General features: G+C 46.6%; 1 long non-coding RNA gene across 1 annotated transcript in view; it reads right to left on the minus strand.

Annotated features, from left to right (window-relative positions):
• Positions 1–9,581, minus strand: part of LOC126539824 (uncharacterized) — a 141,088-nt gene extending 131,507 nt beyond the window's left edge. The window contains exon 1 of the long non-coding RNA XR_008614366.1: positions 9,356–9,581. This is a non-coding gene — a long non-coding RNA (uncharacterized lncRNA). The remainder of the gene's footprint in view (positions 1–9,355) is intronic.
• Positions 9,582–17,953: the final 8,372 nt, after the last annotated feature.

The following is a 17,953-nucleotide window of genomic DNA, read 5'->3' on the forward strand; positions in this document are numbered from 1 at the left end:
GCAAGCCGCCTGAGGTGATCGTCGAAATTTCCGGCGAAGACGACGACGTCATCCAAATAAACGAGACAGGTCTGCCACTTCAATCCTGCTAACACCGTGTCCATGACGCGCTGGAACGTTGCAGGCGCCGAGCACAGTTCGAATGACATAACCTTGAAATCGTAGAGGCCGTCTGGGGTGATGAAGGCCGTCTTTTCGAGATCTCTTTCGTCGACTTCTATTTGCCAATAGCCAGACTTGAGGTCCATCGACGAGAAGTATTTAGCGTTGCAGAGTCGATCCAATGCGTCGTCTATTCGTGGGAGAGGATATACGTCCTTCTTCGCGCTTTTGTTCAGACGACGATAATCGACGCAGAAACGTAGGGTTCCGTCCTTTTTCTTTACCAGGACCACAGGGGATGCCCACGGGCTTTTCGACGGCTGGATGACGTCGCGCAGCATTTCGTCGACTTGTTCTCTTATAGCTTCGTGTTCTCGCGGCGAACCTCGGTAAGGGCTCTGGCGGAGTGGTCGAGCGCACTCCTCGGTGATTATGCGATGCTTGGCGACTGGTGTTTGTCGAATCCTCGATGACGTCGAAAAGCAGCCTTTGTATCGTCGGAGCAGACTTCTGAGCTGCTGTTGCTTAATCACGGGGAGACTTGGAATAATGTCGTAGTCTGGTTCGGGAACCATCGTCGTCGCGGTAGATGTGGCGGAATCCGAGAGGACAAACGCATTACTGGTTTCCAGAATTTCCTCGACGTAGGCGATCGTCGTGCCCTTGTTGATCTGCTTGAACTCTTGGCTGAAGTTTGTCAGCAACACTTCAGTTTTCCCTCCATGCAGTCGAGCGATCCCTCTTGCGACGCAAATTTCACGGTCTAGTAGTAGACGTTGGTCGCCTTCGATGACGCCTTCTACGTCAGCGTGTGTTTCTGTGCCGACCGAAATAACAATCCTCGAGCGAGGTGGGATGCTCACTTGACCTTCGAGAACACTCAAGGCGTGGTGACTACGAGGGCTCTCCGGCGGTATCGCTTGATCTTCCGACAGCGTTATCGATTTTGACTTCAATGACGTCTATGACTGCGCCGTGTTGGTTCAGGAAGTCCATGCCGAGAATGATGTCTCGTGAACACTGTTGGAAGATAACGAAGGTGGCAGGGTAAGTCCGGTCATGAACGGATATTCTTGCCGTGCAGATTCCAGTCGGCGTAATGAGGTGTCCTCCAGCGGTCCGAATTTGAGGGCCCTCCCATGCAGTCATAACCTTCTTCAACTGGGCGGCGATGTGTCCAGTCATTACGGAGTAATCGGCCCCCGTGTCGAATAAGGCAGTGACTGCGTGGCCGTCGAGAAGTACGTCGAGGTCGGTGGTTCTTTGTCTGGCGTTGCAGTTGTGTCTTGGCGTCGGATCACGGCTGCGTCGCGTTCAACTGAAGCTGGAACGTCGCGTCGTCAAGCCGTCTTTCGTCGGTGTAGTCTCGGCTTCCTGACTTCGTCGGGACGGCGGCGTGTCGTCATTAGGTCGTCGAGATGGTTTCTTCGTCGTCTTCGTCGGCGGCGGAGGATCTTCGTCAGTTCGACGAACAGCAACCGCACCTCCATCGGTTGCTGCTTTTAGTTTTCCGAATATGGGCTCGCTGACCGGCCCCGGGCCGGGCCAGTGTATGGTAGGCGCTGCGGCGAGAGGTAGCGGCCTGGTGATGGCGAACGCGACGGTCGTCGAGAGCTCCACTGAGTAGCGGCGAGGTAGTCGGCGATATTGCGAGGGCGTTCACCTTGCTGCGGGCGCGGAGCGTTGACGGCGAAACCTCGCAGTCCCATCTCCCGGTATGGGCATCGGCGATACACATGGCCGGCTTCACCGCAGTGAGAGCAGAGCGGGCGGCCGTCTTCCTCGCGTAGGTGCGCTGGGCGACGGGTGGGCGTGCTGGCGGCGGACGACGGAATTGCGTCGTTGCAAGGCCTTGGCGTGGTCACGGAGGGGGACCTTGACGGCATGCGACGGCGGCGTATGTCATCGCTTCTGGCTGGGGCTGCGGTAATTATGGTTGCAGCTCGGGAACTCCAAGCGATCGGTGCACCTCTTCTTTCACGATGTCGGCGATGAAGCCACTTGGGGCTGCGACGAAGGCAGGACCTTGCGCAGTTCTTCACGCACAATGGCCCTGATAGTCTCCTGAAGGTCGTCGGAATCCAGTCCTTGGATAGCGTACTGCGGCGTGAGCCCCTGGCGGTTATATTGCCGGGTGCGCATCTCCAGAGTTTCCTCGATCGTCGATGCTTCTGCAGAAAACTCAGCTACGGTCTTCCGCGGGTTGCGAATAAGTCCTGCGAAGAGTTCTTGCTTGACGCCCTGCATCAGGAAGCGGACTTTTTTCTCCTCTGACATTTCCGGGTCGGCGTGCCGGAAAAGACGGGCCATCTCCTCCGTGAAGATCGCGATCGTCTCGTTTGGCAGCTGCACTCTGGTTTCTAGTAGTGCTTGGGCTCGGTCTTTTTGCACGACGCATGTAAACGTTTGCAAGAAGCCGCTTCGGAACAGGTCCCACGTCGTTAAGGTGGCTTCTCGATTCTCGAACCAAGTCCTGGCGGCGTCTTCCAGTGCGAAATAGACATGCCGCAGCTTGTCGTCGCTGTCCCTGCTGTTAAACATAGCGACCCTCTCATAGGTCTCGAGCCCGGTTTCCGGGTCCTCGAATGTTGATCCGCGGAACGTCGGAGGTTCCCTGGGCTGCTGCAGCGCGATGGGGGACGTGGGGCTGCCGTTGGGGTTGCCTTGGCCACAATCTTCTTGGTCTTCTCAGGCAGAAGTTCGTGCTCCGGGGGCAGCTTTTGAAGACGGCGGCTTGCTCGATGCTCCGGGACTACGTTGGTGTTCTCTTTGTGGTCCGGGCTTGGATCACGGCTTGTCGGGAGCGTCCGGTACATGAATGAAAAGCACCTCCACCAGATGTCACGTGGTGGTGATGTTGAAGAACACAGTAGCAAATACGGTGAAAGACAAAACTAGCATTTATTGGGCGAACCTGTGCCCACAAAACAGGCTACACTTATAGAACAACGATAGCGGCGAACACGGTCGGTGATCGTCGAAAATCTGATCTGCGGGTCAAGCGCGTCGGCTTTTAAAGAACAGCCGTCGAATGTTCAAGACTAATCGTTCGGACCCGCGTGCCTTCCACAAAGTTCTACACCATTCGCGTCAGGTGATGAAATCAGATAACATAACGTTCGGCGACAACAGACAGCGGATAGAAGCATCGATAACTTTCCAGAAACTTCGGATACATGCAGGCGCGTCCCACGCTGTGCGATTAAATTTGTTAGGCGGCCAAACGTAGTTGCCCGATAAAGATAAGTACACGTGTCAATATATGCAGTATTTGCAATTAAATACAAATATCTTCAACCGTACATGTCATGTGCTCATCACTAATAATGCTGTATGGCCTAGGACAAGCAACGCCAAAAAGACAAAGCAAACAACGACAAATTGCTAGCAGAGACACACAGCCATCTGCACATAGTTCGTGCAGCACTCAAGTTCTGACACTGCACCCGTCTGCACCTAGCAAACAAGCGACATGTGGTCCCGGTATCGATCTGGAGACCTTCTGTTGCTCGGTGGTTGGACCCGACGTTGAAGCACACGGTCATCCGACTCAGCTGACGCTGGAGCTCATAGCGTGGACGTAGCTGGTTAGGTTTCAGGTCGAGCTGTTGAGGCGTAACCGTTGGATTGCTGAGATGCCGACGATGGAGTCACGGGTTCGGAAACGGCATTATGCTGCAGATTCCATGTGGCTGAAGCTACAGGTACCCTGGATAGCTTTGACGCGTTCTAGGTTCGTCCATCATCAAGCCGAAACGTTGATGGACCTTGTTGACGGATTACCTTTCTCGGGTGGCTAAACGCGAAGTCTCCCTTAATCTATATACCAGGCTATTAATTGTAACGTAATCACCAACAGACACTGTTGTCTTCTGCGCGGCCTAGAGATGGTCTGTGTACTCTTTGCTGTAATCTTGCTTGCTCTTAACTGGTTGGCGCAGACGATGAAGTTCGGAAAGAGGATCGCTGAACAAAGCTGGTGACCGGTGACCCACAGCGTCAAGGTGTGTTCTCGGTCGCCGTCCGTGTAGGAAAACAGACGGTGCAACTATCGTAGTGGCATGTGGCGTGCAGCGATATATGCCCAAATACTCTGTTACCCCTTGGCGAATCGGACGCTGTTCCAGCATAGCAAATTGCACAAAATTCTTGAAGACCCGGTGAAACCGCTCGACAAGTCCGTTCGCTTGGGGGTAGTAAACGGAAGAGTGCACAAGGCGGATGGCGCGATCTTTGAGGAACCTAATGAACTCCGTGGATGAGAACTGGGGCCCGTTGTCGCAGACCAACACGTCCGGATAGCCTTCACGGGTGAACACGTGAAGCAAAAAGTTTGACGGTGCGGGAGGATACTTCACCGCAGAATTTAACATCTGGCCATTTGGAAAAACAGTCCATGAGCATAATGGCGTATCTGCAGTCATGTGGGGCTCTCTCTATAGGGCCGACGATGTCAACAGCAAGCTTCTGCCATGGACGCTCTGGCAGGGGTACTGGCTGCAAGGGGGTAGCAGCAGTCTTGGTACTTTTGTCAGCCATCTGGCATATGCTGCAGTTCTGGATGGAAAGCTCCACTTGCTTGTCCATGCCTGGCCACCAGTACCGTTCTCGTAGCCGAGATTTCGTTCGAAATATACCAGGGTGAGCTTCATGGGCAGCAGCGATTACCTGCGGTGTGAGAGACAAGGGAACGACGATTCGTTCGCCGCGCAGGAGCAGGTTATCAACGACGGACAATTCTCCACGTACCAAGAAGAAAGGCTGAAGTTCGCCAGAGAGCGTATTATGTGCAGGCCAAGATGTGCCGACATAGATCTTGACTTGTTCTAACATGCAGTCATCACGAAGGGCCTGTTGAAACTGCTCTTTAGTGAGGCACGGTAACTCAACAAAAGACACAACTTCATCAAATGAGACATTTTCCTGCGGAGACGGAACTGGAAGGCGGGAAAGGGCATCCGCCACCTGGTTTTGAGACCCCTTCCGATACTCTACTGTATAATTGTAGCGAAGCAGCCGTTCGGACCAGCGTGCAATGCGAAGGGGGCGGCGCCCAGTGCCTTGAGAAGAGACCAGCGAAACCAAAGCTTGGTGGTCCGTGCGCAACGTGAAATGCCGTCCCCACAAGTACGTATTCCAATGCTCACAGGCCCAAACACACGCCTGCGCTTCATGCTCTCCAACTCCGTATTTCTTCGCTGCAGGTGAAAGTGTGCGTGAAGCAACGGCAACAGTTCACAGCATGTGGCCATCAACCTGCTGGAGAACAGCACCCAGAAGCTATGTACCTTGCGAGACAACGTAGAACAGAATTGACGCCTCACGTTCCTTGTATGCGACTTTAGAAAGAAAGCATCCTCGCACTGGAATAGGCTTTTTTTATAATCTAACAGTTGCACACGGGGCGCGGACAGCAGCACCTGTTCGGCAAAATGTTTATCAAAAAGATCCCCCACTAGAATGGAGACTGAAGATCCCGAGTCGATAAGGAATGTTAAATTCGCGTGACCAACTGCTACCTCGACTAGAATTCCGGCGCGGCCCGACGCGGTCACACATAGAATGCTCACAGCTACATTGTCAGTTTCACTGTCGGGCAAGGTTTCATTGTTGGGCAATCTCTGTTCGCTAAGCTCACGAACCGCAACGGCCCGTCACTTCTTGTTGCATACCGCGCTGAAGTGACCAATGAGACCACAATGATAGCAACGTTGACCTTGGGCTGGGCAGCGGGGTGGTGCGGCACGGTGCTGGCGCGAACCACAACGATAGCAGTGAGAGGACGAGTTGTATGGGCGCAGATACGAGGCAGGTTGGCGGCTGTCGTGCTGCAGGCTCGCCTCGGTACGAGGTTCACGCAGGGGCGCATGGTTACGCGGAAGGTGGCGCGTTCCAGTGCTTCTATGGTCGCATAGCGCCAAGCGAGAGTGCCCTGATATGCGCTGCACATTGCCGGAAGCAAATTCTCGAATGTCCTCACTGGCCTGTTCGACTTGTGAAGCTAATGCCACCGCTCGGGGGAACGGGAGGGTCGAGCCCTCAAGAAAAAGGCGTTCGCGAAGGTGCTGGGACGCGACCCCTTCCACGCTGGTCACGAAGTGAGTCTTCCAGAGACACATAAGAACGTGCTACCGCGAGAGCACGTAGTACAGCAACATCCTCCTGTACAGACTTCCCCGGTTGTTGCATACGACGGCGAAACCAATGCCTTTCCGCGACGACATTGCTTGTGCTTGTGAAATGTTGATTTAGGGTTTCGATAGCTTCGTCATAAACGGAAGGCTGAGCGGCGCCCCCGCTATCCTTACTACGTTTACCGCCGGCAGCTGACTCACCACTCTGGGCGGCATCCAACGTAAGCAGTAGGCTGGAGAAGACATGTTGACCCTCAACGCCGAGGCTGTGTATCAGCAGGGCCTTGCGACGTTCGGGCTTGAAGTTGGATGCTCCTGATGCCAGCAGGAACTTCTCGAACATCCGGCACCATTGCGGCCAGGGAACAGGGGGACGGCCGGGTACCGGCAAGAATGGGGGCGGCGGAGCGAGCCCGATACAGCTCATGGCGTAAACGTAGTAAAGTTGCAGGTGCGGTTACGCCCCTCAAAAAGATCCCATCATCGTCGCCATTGTTGTATTTCGGCGGTAGCCACAGATGAACCACGAATACAGTCACGGCCGCAACGAAACTAGCACTCTTTATTCAGAGGCATGTATATATACAGGTGACAACACTGGCGCCACTGGCGGCGTGTAAGGGCAAACAGAAACTGAGATACTACAATCAGCTTTAAACTGATGACGTTGGCTACTTGAAAGTTATGTTGAATTCCAATGATAGATCCAGATCAAGTTTTTCTGCTCTTAGGGAGCAATCTTATTCCAATGACAGAATGAGGGCGTGAGTTGTGTTGCAATAGGAGATTGGGACCAGAAACTGATTCCGTATCGCTCTGCAGAGCAAAAATATTTGCTCCGCCGAAATCAGCAGATTTGACAGGAAGTCCGCGTGACGTACTTCCTTCACCCACCTTCGCTTCCTGTCACGGTCGCCTTTTTGTGCTCGCGGGCAGGTATGGATGACATAGAAAACAGGGACGCTACGTCGCACCGTGCGTTTTGGTTCCTGCTCCTGAATAGTGACAGTTCAGATTCAGGCACTATAAGTTCGAATCGTCCAGTGACGATTCTTCCGTCACGGAAGAAAAGCAAATGCACGGAATTCCGGGATGATTTAGATGATTGTGGTGATGGTGATGAGGCCTACGCGACCCACTTCTAGTCTAGCGCCCTCTCGCTTGATTTCCCTGTACTAAGTGCTCCCGTGCAAACGTACGCATTCCATTCGCAGATTTGACGAGAGCGATCACAGTCGGAACGACGCGCTCCGTTCATGATCTGGCCGAGCGCTAGCGATCTGCCATTGCAATTCAACAATAATGGACGCACTTGTCCAGCAGTGCGCGTGTACAATGGCCGGCTCCTATGAAGTTTTTCATATTGCCGTAAAGGCAAGGCCGAGAGCCGCGGTACGGCCTAGAGTTGTCACACAGTGCACGTGGCCAGGTTGTTTGAACAAATACAACATAATCAAAAAAATTTCATAGGATATTTATATTAACGTTTAGACGTACCAACATGTGAGGCATGCAGAAAGTAGAAATTGGTGCACTAGAACACTGTGCAGAGGTTTAAATGATCGCTAAACTGGGATACAAAATGAGCTGAGACAAACAAAGCTTTGTTAATTCTTTAAGGAGTTGTGAATTATTTGTTCATGCATTTCACGGCCACCACTTTCACGTGCTAGGAAATTTCAGTTATGGCACACCGCAAGAAGGACCTACATGAATTAGAACTTTCTCCAATGTTATCGTTGATTCTTTCTGTTCTCTATGTTCGTCAAACCGGTGTATTGAGATTGTATGTGCGACATGAATTGTCTAGCACTTTGTGAATGTACGCGGGCACCAGCCATTATGCTGATGCTGGAACCTTCGACGAGTAATGCATAAAAGCCGACACACTTGACCTGCAGATCCAATTTTCAACGATCGCGAACTGTGCTCGACGATATTATCATGCATTAAGCGTCACTTGCTTTTCTGGGCCCCAATTCGCCCAATGAAGAGTTAGTTTCGTGATTTACGCTTTTGCTACTTTGTTTCGCACCGTTACTACAACGTGATAGTATTTTAGCCTTTGTGCTTCAGTAAAGGTTCTTGAAACTCTGAATTCAATTTTTTGCTACTCCAGAGAACAACTTTAGGCAATTTTTACAGATGCAACGATAAAGTATGGTGGAACACGCTCCCTCGAGATTCGTGACCTCCTGGCAAGCTGGCAGGAAGAACTGCCTGGTTGCGTTTTTGGCTCTCTTAGCAAGCCTATTCTCAAGGTAAGTGCATTTTATGATGTTACAGAAAATGTTAAACGCAAATGAAGCCTATGTTATTTTCAAGACAAGGTGTGCCTTGGCGAATTTAGAAAAAGTTGCATATGAAGTCCATCCCCTTCGTTAATTTCCTCTGTCAGTACAGTGCAGTAAACAAAACGAAGTCATGCTGTAGTTCACATGCGTATGCGCGAAATTTCCGGCATTCAGTTACCACAAACGACATGCTCAAGCCTTCAGTGCCACCCCCTTGCCCCACTTCCCCAACTTCCTCTAGGAGAGTCAATACCCAAAGTTCGACTCAAGTGACCTTGGTAGAACGAATAGTAATCGGTGAAGCCATAGGCAAGCAATGAATGGTGCTCCTTCATCGCTTGTGGCTGGTCAAATACCGGCTGTGCGCATGTTGCTTATTGAAATTGAAAGCCCGGTGGCTGCTGTATTGGATACAGTGTTTCGCAGTGTACATGGCCGCGGGAGCCGGAGTCGAAGGGATATGAACGGTAAAACGTTCGTGTACCGATTACTGCATGTACGGTGAAAAACTACAGGTGTGGGAATAAGAAGTCTACATGGAGCCCTGCAGTAAGCCGTCTTTCATAGCACCTGTGCCGCTACTTTAGGATGGTAAAACCGACCAATAGTTTGATGAAATTCACAGCCAGCCAACCAAACATCAATCTCTCGCTTTATTATCAATGTACCTTAATAATGAATTGTGCTTGGCGCATTATAGCTTGCACGGCTGCTGCAGCATTGAAATCCCATATCGTCAAATCAACATCAATAAAGTCATTGCGTGGCTGCATTCGTTGAAGATTTTCTGACTGAAGTAACTGTTCAGAACAATGGTATACTTACTGCAGGCCTGGGGAGAGCTAGGTGGGGGCCTATTTCCTGAACCTTCGAAGGAGACGGTATCATCTGCGCCTGCATGTGAAAAGAGCAGATAAACAATACTATTTATTTATTTATTTATTTATTTATTTATTTATTTATTTATTTATTTATCTATATAATATTCCATTCCATATTTCGGCCTTCACGAGGAATGTTAATAGCTAGAGAACTTATACAATAAATTTAGATCAAGTACACTGTAATCTAAATACAGCAACAAAAACGAAATGCAGAAGCTTCACTGGAGTTGTCTAAGTGTGCGTAAGTTTGACCAACACCAAAATTTTAAGTTGGTCAAGCCCAAAATTTCGGTCGGCTCAACCTGAAACTTAAGTTTGCCCACGTCTAAATTTGAAGTAGGTCCATCCCCAAATTTCAAGTTTGCTTACCCCTAAATTTCAATTTCACCCTCTTCCAAATTTCACTTGGTCCACATCCAAATTTAATGCTGGCCCACCCGCAACTTTCATATGGCCCACCCGCCAAATTTCAAATTGGCCCACCACAATATTTGAACTAGGTCAACCCGAAAATTTCATTTGGCCCACCCCGACTATACACTTCCCCGTGCATTTTCTATGGAGCTCTTAGTTCCCCTATGGGTATTCTTTCTAAGCTTTATTTTATTGATTTAAATTGTTTGTTATCCCTTATACAGCTACAAATAATCTACGTTCACACTATTATAACGATTACAGGAGTTAACTTCGCGAATTACGCGTTTTTGTGCAGATAAAAAGCATTAGTTTTTGTTGACAGAGCTAGTGTACTCATTAAAAATGCTTACGCATTAAACAAAATGTAGAAACTCCACTGGAGTTGTCTAAGCATGTGTAAGCCTACCTCAAAATTTCAGATGACGAACCACGATATTTCCAGTTGGCCCACAACCAAACTTAACTTGGGCCACCCCACGTTTCAAGTTGGCCGATCCCCAAACTTAAGTCGGCCCACCCCCAAATTTAAAGTTGGTCGATCCCCAAATTGTCGGTGGCCCACCGCCAAATTTTAAGATGGCCAGTTCTCAAATTTAAGTTGACCCACCTCCAAATGCCGTCTTGGCTCATCCAGAAATTGAAGTTGGCCCTCCCGCACTTTTCCAGTTGGCCCACCCCAAAATTTCAAATCGGCCCACCCCAAAAATTTTGTTGATCCACGCTCAAATTTCAAGTTGGCCCACGCCAAAATTCAGTTGGTGCATCCCTACTATAAGCTTTCCTATGAATTTTCTATCGAGCTCTATGCATTCATATTTGTATTCTGTTTATTTTATTTTATTGGTTGAAATAATTTACCCAGTTATTCATCTTACAACTCAGTGATACTTACACCTGTTACACCTGCTGAAGTTGTGCAGCTGCTGTTTAAAGTAAAAAAAACGTCTCTGCTGGGTATGATGAAGTGAAACCAGTACCAATGAAATATATTGCGGATATAATTGCACCTGTCCTTGTTCAAATCATAAACAGAATGTTTGAAAGCGGTTCATTTCCTGATTGTCTAAAAATAGCACGTGTATGCCCTATTTACAAAGGAGGTGATAAACATTTAATGACAAATTTCCGGCCGATATCTGTCTTACCTGTTCTGTCAAAGGCGTTCGAGAGTGCCCTGAATGTTAGACTACAAACATTCTTCAGTAAATATAATGTAATGAGTGGCATGCAGTACGGATTCCAAAAAAATAAATAAATCTTGTGAAGCAGCTCTTCTTAATATCAAACAATATAATAACAAATATTCAAAATCGAATGTATACATTAGGTTTATTTGTAGACTTTAGGAAAGCCTTTGATACAGTGTGCCACAGTTCATTAATTAGCAAATTGGAAGAGTGCGGTGTACGAAGTATCGTATTGGAACTTTTACGACCCTACTTAACCAATCGCTCTCAATGTGCCAGTATAAATAATCATGTTTCATCTTACGCGGAAATCATACCAGGTGTTCCACAAGGGTCAGTACTTGGACCTCTTCTGTTTATAATATATATTAATGATCTGTGTGACATCCCCGGATCCTGAATTAGTTATGCGTGCCGATAATACTAACACATTCTTTAAAGCTGCTACAATAACAGAGCTCGAATCGAAAGTTAACAATTACCTGAAACAACTCTCTTGCAGGTTACAACAGAATAAGCTACAAATTAATTCTTCCAAAACAAAATATATGATATTTGCTCCTACTAATAAACCACGTAACTGCAATGCGGCTATTCCTTTTGAAGATAGGCTGATGGAGCAGGTAAAATGTCAAACATTTTTCGGAGTGTGGTTGCAAGAGGATTTGGCCTGGAACATGCACATTGACAAACTTTCTATGGAACTAAGCAAAAATGTTGGTTGCTTATACAGAGTGAGTACTCTGGTTCCTACACGGTTGAAAAGTGCATTGTAGTACGCACTCTTTTATCCTAGATTAACCTACTGCATATTAATTTGGCGCACTACTTCGCAAAAAAATTATAAATTGATTGTGCTGCAAAAGAGTTACGTGCATTCGAGGGATATTATGGCCATGTACAAAACTTTAAAACCGCACTATTTTTTATGAGACGTTCGATGTTAAAGGCAAACCAGGTGTATTATTACAAGCTGCTGTAATACATTAAACAAAAGAAATCACACTACATCTTGAATGTACCCACCAATCTGCATTACAGCATTCGACAACATAACATGGGAACACCAAAAATAAGAATCAATTGCGGAAAGCAACTATTCAGTTACCAGGCACCTTCACTACTAAATCGCCTACGTGATTTTGAAGATGAAATTATGGAATGTTCGAATAAATCATACAAAACTTTTCTCATTCTTAACAATTTGAGTTTGCCTGATTAGAACCGCAGAATAAATTGTCAGTCTTTTGTTTCTTTTGTTTTCAGGTTGTAGTTGGTCTGAAACAAAACGTATCGTACTTTGAGTATCCTGTTGCTTTCTAATATTTCTTGTAGACATGTTGTTTCACGAAAATAACATTCTGTCTCGCGACACTCCAGTTGATTTCGGTATGTCTGTATGATACACGTTGCTGCGTACGGCCTGCGTGCCGACTTGTGGGAGCAGAAGCCTTTGTCAGGCCACATGGGCTTTAGCTTCTGCTTCATTTCTGTTGTAAACAGGAGAAAAATAAACTCATTCATTCATATATTATGGCTTATAAAGCCATCCATCTTCTACATTTACGCTATATAACAATTAAATGTTAAACTTTGCAAATTATGAATTTTTTTGCAGATCCAAGACATTACACTTCTCGCGTACCAGGCCTTGGGAGCTCGCCAAAGAGGATTTTTACATTAAAATATCATGTGTGAAGGAGTCAACAACACCAATTAAAGCAGAAATTATAAAAAATATAATCATGAACGAGGTAAGCCAAGTACAGCCACCAGCTTAAATTGTAACGAGCGTAGGGAAAAAAAGTACATAAAACAAGCCATTGCAGCAGGAAATACGACAATGCCCTAAAGAACAATATGTTCGATCGCTTCTGAGCTCAGTTGTTACGTCAAAGGGAGAGGGTTCCACTCGTTTACAGTGAGTAGAAAAATGGAAAACTTAAAGCCTCGTTTTGGCCTTGATCGTAGTAAGATAGGTCGCACGATGACGCCTTGTTGTCCTGGATAACTTTATTCAGTTTTATTTATTTAGTTACATATACTGCAGCCCAATATAGGGCTCTAGCATGAGGCGGAACATAATACATTACTATACATTACACATTAAAAAGACACATGAACACAAAAAGACCAATACTTAAAAGGAAGAGGTCTGGACACCGACCAAAAATGGTTTAAAAGAGTTATTTACGTTGTGAACAAGGCTCCCGTGGGGAAGCCGAAACGTAAATAACTCTTTTAAACCATTTTTGGTCGGTGTCCAGACCTCTTCCTTTTAAGTATGCATCATCCCGACCAGACGGGCTTCCGTCATACTCTCAACTTCATACAAAAAGACCAATGATGAAAAAGAAGCGATTTACATGTTAGCGGAAGTGCTTACCAGTGGCAGCTATACAATCTTTTAGCGATGGTGAACGAACGTTAGCGGGTAGAGAATTCCAAAGCTCTGTTGCACTTGGATAAAAACAGTACTTGAATGTGTTAATACGGGCATAAATCGGTGTTACGTTCAAGGCGTGGGAGCTAAGGGTACAACTTGCATTAGTAAATGTGATATAGTTACAATGAGAAAAACTAGAGATGGAGTTATTACTTGCACATAAATGTTTAAGGCTTCTATGTAATAACGTGAAAGTAATGGCTCAATGTGCAAAGATTGTTGAGCCTGTGTTGGTGAAAAAGTGTGGCTGTAATTTTGGCAAACGAAATGGATAGATTTTCGTTGAACGTTGTTGAGCGACATTATTTCGCATTGTTCGCAGGCGAACCAAACGACAGGTGCACATTCTAGAAGAGAGCGAATTAGCGTTTCATATAAAAGCAGTTTAGTATCGCGGGGCGTCTAAGCTAAAGTGCAGTGAAAATAAGCAATTTTTAGGGCTTTCCCGTTTACATAATCATTATGTTTAGACCATGAAAGATGTTCGGTTAGAATGGCACCTAAGTAATAATATTAAGACACTCCTTTAAGTTGGGTCCCATCCAGAGAATAATCGAACGAGAAGGGATGTCTATTGGAAACTTACATCAGGACTGTTTTACTACAGTTGATGTTCATTTACCACGTTTTGCACCAAGCGCAAGACATAAGGGATCGGGCAAGATGGTGGTGGTCATCAATGGAGTTAATAGATTCGTATAAGACGCAGTCAGCCGCATAAATTCTGATATTATTTTAGGTGCTACGAGGTAAAACATTGATGTATATTAGAAATAACAAAGGGCCTAAAACAGATCCCTGACGTAACGTCTACAGGAGTTGAATCCACTGAGTTAAAAGAAACAAATTGTGAGCGACAACGAAGAAAACTGTCTATGCAAAAAGCAAGACAGGAATTATTGATTATGGTGTTAAATTTTACCAGTAGTTTATAATTAATTACAGAGTCAAAAGCTTTAGAGATGTCAATAAAGATGACATACACTTGATTACCTATGTCTAGGTTAGAAGCGATATCATGAACGAAATTGAGTAATCGCGTTACAATGCTATAACCAAGACGAAACCATGCTGGGCCAATGTTCGAACATCATTAAGGTTTAGGAATTCGATTATGTATTTGCGAATAATGTTCTCTAACATCTTGCATGACGGGGGCATGAGAGATATCGGCGTGTAGTTAGAGAGAAGTTCACTATTACCTGATTTATACAAAGGCAGGACTTTGGCTGTTTTCCATTTAGCTGGTACTTCACCAGAGTCTAGGGATTTATGGAAGATTACAGTAAGGTACTGATCGGTCCATAGGGAGTATCTTACAAGGAAAGAATTCCGGATACCATCTGAACCGGTACACTATTAGTGTCGAGAATCAAGATTACGTTTAAAACGCCGTCAGAAATTATTACGATATCGCCTAATTTATTAGTTTGTGCATCGGAACCTAACTCTGGAGCTAGATGGTTATCGAGGGTGAAAACATATCGGAATTCCGAGTTAAAAAAATTCGAAACTAGGGTGGTGTTGTAAATAATAGCTTCGGTAATATTGAAAGACTGCACGTTGCACTAATTAAAATTGATGTCTAGAACTTGCGAGGATATGATTTTAGCAGTAGAGCAAGCTGCACTGAAAAATAGAAATCTTTAGCATTTTTAGTAAGAATACGAAGTTCCTCCTTGGCTTTTTCAAAAGGAACGCGCAGCGCAGGATTAGAATGCTTTGATTTGCACAGTCTACCGACACGGTGGGATAGGTGCAGGATATCCCGGTTAATCAAAGGAAGATTATTATTTATCTTTTTTTAATGGAACGTAGGTATTGATGCAAGATTTCACTAAAGACTCAAAACAATCAACACGACTGTCAACACGACATTTGGTACTGAGTTACAAACAATGATCAAACTTATCAGCCAGAATATCAGTTATACACGTATCGTCAGCCTCGTTAAAATCGTGAAATGAGCAGTAGCTAAAGCATTCATGTAGGATAGGACAGTTAATGTGTACGAGAATTGCGTTATGATCCGAGATTCCTTCGAGGTTATCATAGTTAAAACCCAAATGAGCAAGACTGTCACTTATAAATACAAAGTATGGAGTTCTGCCGCGTATCCTTACCAACTAGTTTTAACAGGTTATGGGACAAAGAAAACGTAATTAAGTATGCACAAATAGAGGCACTAGTGGAGGAATATGTAAGGGAAGGCCAGTGAATGCCGGGAACGTTAGTCACCAAGAACGGTTAAGTTAGAAATGTCGAGGCTATGGTCATGTATAAAATTCGAAATATTATTGAGCAAGTCACTAGGGCTATAGGGGGGTGGAAGATAAAGACAACAAATTGTTAAATTCTGCTTATGCACTAGTAACGTGCACCAAAGCGATACTAAAATGGGAGGACAAGGTAGAACCTCTAAGTCAAAATCTGAACGTAAGAGCAAAGCAATACCCCCACCTTTCTTAATCTGACGGTCGTAGCGGACAGCAATGTAACCAGGAGGCATGAATTCTGTGTCTATATCTTCATGAAGCCATGTTTCTGTGATGCATATAACATGAGCAGAACATGAAGAAACTAGCAAAAAAACATTGTGGAAATTGTTTAGTTATGCTTCTGGCAATAACATTCACAAGCGGAAGATCTGTGGCAGAGGGATGCGATTGTCAACCTGATGATGAAACATTTGGAAATTTTGCGCTAGAATAAAAACCGGGAGATCTTGTTAAACCATTTGAGGCACCCTCCCAGTTGTAACGAACATTATTTTTTAATAAATGATCGAACCTCATTTTAATAGCCAAGCCGTTATTCCGCTTCCCAACCGAAGCGTCCCATACCTGTTTACGTACTGTACGCACCCTGGACGAAAAATCTTTGGAAAAATTTATGCCGCAATTTTTCAGCTTATAAGCGTTTTTCAGTATAACTAGCTTATCGCTGAAATCAAGCAATTTTAACATAATAGGGCGAGAATGCACAGGGCGCATTCTGCCTAACCTATGGAAGCATTCAATACGCGGACAATCAAGGGAAAGCCTGTTGAAAACGTTCGCAACGTTGGAGCGCAGCGTGTCAAGATTCTCGTTAATATCTTCTGGTAGCCATAAAGGATTATGTTATTTCTTCGTGAACGGTCTTCAAAATCGTCATATTTGGCAGTTAGTTCGGCAACAGTGCCTCTTATGCAAGCCGCCTCAGAAGAAAGCTGATTAGAGTCTTGATCAGGCAATGCCTTCGAACAAGTGGTTTTGAGAGCCGCGACACGCAAAAGGCATCGAAACGTGTATTCACAGGACCTTTGATTTCAGATATGTCTTGCGGCATAGTTTTCTGACAAGCAACTAAGTCCGAAAGAACATTCACAGGAGAAGGGTTATCCCAACTAAACATTACCAGTTCGGCCGACGTCTCAAGTACATTAAGGACACTTTCTTGGAATTCGTCGGGAGAGAGAGAGAGAGAGTAGAGGTTTATTGTAGTAGAGGTTGTTTGGTTATGGTGGCTGGAGCACCTCCTCCAGGGCCCCACTGGTTACAGCGGCTCGCCGGGCCTGGTCAAGGGTCGCCAGTTGGCTTCCCAATTCCACTTCCACGAGTCGCGCCTCCCGCGACCAGTTATGGAGAGTGTTGTCTAGCAGCGGCGAGGTGGCAGCCGCGGACGTAACGCGCACTGGAATGTTATGCATTCCAATGTCGGTGTTTCTTCTCAACACGGGCATTTGCTGCTGTATTTGTCTGGGTACATTTTGTGTAGCCTGTATAAATGTGGGAAAGTGTTTGTTTGCAGGCGGTGCCAGTCCCGTGCTTGCATCCTGTCTAGGCCTGGGTAAGGAAGAGCTTTGGTTCGCCGACTTAGTCGTTGTAATTCGAAGATTCATCTTGGTGCACCGGGTGTCAAGGTGTTCTCTTGGGCGGTGAGGCCCGCGGCTCGGCCTGCAAGGCCTCGAGCCAAGCGGTCCGCTCGTTCGTTCCCCGCTATCCTTGTGTGTGCGCCGGGCACCAGGTCACGCATTGATCCATGGTGAGTTCCCTTCCTAGGATGCAGAAGACGCTGCCCGGTAAAGCCCCCCCCCCCCCTCCCCCAAGGAAGAAGCGGCAGGCATCATGCGAGTCCGTCAGCACGTAGGCCGATTGGCCCTTAGCTTCCGCGGCACGTATGACCAGGGCTATGGCCACATCTTCGGCCATTGCAACTGATTTCGTGTGTATGGATGCTGCTGCGGTTGTTCGTCTTTGGCTAGTCACGACGGCTGCAAATGTGTTGACGGTGCCTGTATTCCTGTGATACGAACTCGCGCCTGTAAAGCAAATATCCGCATCGCTTCACCGCCTAAGTAGGGTGGCTGCACTCGCGCGTCTCCGTGCCGCATGATGGACTGGGTGCATGTGACGGGGGATTGGCGCCACGTGGATCCGCTCTCGGATTTCAGATGGCAATAGTAGTGTTTGGTCGCCGCAATATTGTGGTGTCAGTTGATAGTGAA

This window comes from Dermacentor andersoni, chromosome 2, assembly GCF_023375885.2.
Source record: "Dermacentor andersoni chromosome 2, qqDerAnde1_hic_scaffold, whole genome shotgun sequence".
Lineage (NCBI taxonomy): Eukaryota > Metazoa > Arthropoda > Arachnida > Ixodida > Ixodidae > Dermacentor > Dermacentor andersoni.